The sequence below is a fragment of the Limulus polyphemus genome, unplaced genomic scaffold, assembly GCF_000517525.1.
Source record: "Limulus polyphemus unplaced genomic scaffold, Limulus_polyphemus-2.1.2 Scaffold64, whole genome shotgun sequence".
NCBI lineage: Eukaryota > Metazoa > Arthropoda > Merostomata > Xiphosura > Limulidae > Limulus > Limulus polyphemus.
The window spans coordinates 1,128,020-1,130,121 of NW_013665674.1; the positions used below are offsets into that span (position 1 = coordinate 1,128,020).

At 33.6% G+C, this 2,102-nt stretch overlaps 1 protein-coding gene across 1 annotated transcript in view; it reads left to right on the forward strand.

Annotated features, from left to right (window-relative positions):
* LOC106464941 (paired box protein Pax-5-like) overlaps nt 1–2,102 on the forward strand; it is a 128,299-nt gene that overhangs the window by 115,819 nt on the left and 10,378 nt on the right. The gene's annotated exons all lie outside the window — the stretch shown is intronic.

Genomic DNA, 2,102 nt, shown 5'->3' on the forward strand with positions numbered 1-2,102 from the left:
GCGTCTTATACACCGGTGCGTCTTATATTCCGAAAAATACGGTAATTCTTACTAAACTTACCTTCATAATAAAACCACAGTGAGTTGAATAAACATATTGGATGAATTTATTTTAATATTTTACTGATTATTAGAATAAACTATTTAAAAATAAGAACTCATACAACGGGTTAACTATACCTTATAATTAGTACAATAAAATACCTTATAATTAGTACAATAAAATACCTTATAATTAGTACAATAAAATACCTTATAATTAGTACAATAAAATTTAAAATATCTTAATGTAGATTACTGTTAATTCTTACGCTATATATATATGTGTGTGTATGTATTTAATGATTAATGTAATTATTAACTTGTTTAAGTATATGTTTCAACTAATTCTGTAATATTTCTGGTTTACTTCTTACTCACGTTGGGTTGGATATATGTGCATGCTACCTTTGTTTGATGATGTATCCTATATACAAGCTGGGTGTCATTCTGCTTGAAAGAGGAGGTTTCTCTCTAATTGGTTTCAGTATAATCTAACGGTGAAGGAAAGAGTTTCTCTATTATATAACCTGCATGATTAAATAATGAATCATAGCCACAAGTTACTATTTATTAAATGTGTAAATTTTCGTACATAAACCATAGCCACCAATGACGTATTTAATCCACGTATATATTTTTTTCTTAAATCGGTTGAAGTACTTGTTATATATAGAGCACTTATCTATAGATTTATTGTTTCAGTTGCTGTACAAAGTTTATATAATAATAAATACTTCCGATGAGAGTAAACTTAGAGTGAAACTAAAAATCAACATGACCATCAGTGTTACTAATTAAATATACTTTTCTTACGTATCTAATGTAAAGATTAGGATGCATTGTTTCATCTGTTGGGTTACTGTGAACGATATTTTCGGCCGTAAACACAATAATATCTGGAGTGTCAGTATTGCAAGATACTTTTCGCTTTATAATTTCCTTACGATAAGACGATAAATCAAAGAGCTGACAGTAATAAGTCTTTTAAATTATATATACTAACACTGATAGGGCATAATCCTAGCCTGACATATTTAGCAACCGGAGTCATCTTTCGTACTTGACATCTATAAATAACATCATAATACTAGCGCCACGTATTTAGCAACTGGGGTCATTTTTCGTACTTGTTGTCTATAAACAAGTGTCGATAAAATATTGCAAATCAAGTATACGCGATTTCAAATCTTCAGCTTAAGTTACTTTTTTTACTAGGGCGAACTGTATTAGCTCGATATATTATGTCGTCAAGAAATTAATGTCGCGTTTTGGAACACTTTCATTAACTCCCCCCCCCCCAGAAAACGTACATCGCGTATAATAGTTAAATGAACCGCCTATTAATGTAGCCTATATAATGTGTAAAGTTTAGTATACTCTAATTCCTTATAGTGATGGCACATCACGAGACACACATTCAGAATGTAATGCTGTTTGAATACAAGAAGGAAAACAACGCCTCTGTAGCCACAAATAATGTCAAAGAACTTTATAAAAATGTTTTACACGTTCGAAAGTGTCAACGATGGTTCAGAAAATTTCTTTCAGGTGACTTTAGCCTTAAAAACTGTAATGGCAGGGGCCGACATGTTGGAATTGATGTTGATGCTCTGAAGACGCTTGCTGAGTCTAACCCAAGGTAACACACTCGTGAAATGGCACTGAAATTGCATGTCTCTCATGAAATAATACGTAAACATCTAAGGAAGATGGGAAAACTCCATAAAGAAGGTGTTTGAGTGCCTCACGAACTCTCCGATGATCATCGTTTCCAACGTGGGAACGTTGCGTCGTCTCTTCTGGCGCGTAATGCGCGTGAACCATTTTCGGACAAAATTGTCACTGGTGATGAAAAATGGATTCTCTATGCGAATATTAAACGCTAAAAACAATGGCTCAGTCCTAGACAAAAACCACTTCCTACCCCAAAACCTAGACACCTTCCGCATAAAGTGATGCTTTGCATTTGGTGGGACATCAAAGAAGTAATTCATTTCGAACTCCTCAATCTACAGTCAGCAACTGGAACGTTTAAATCAAGCCCTTCATCAGAAACGCCC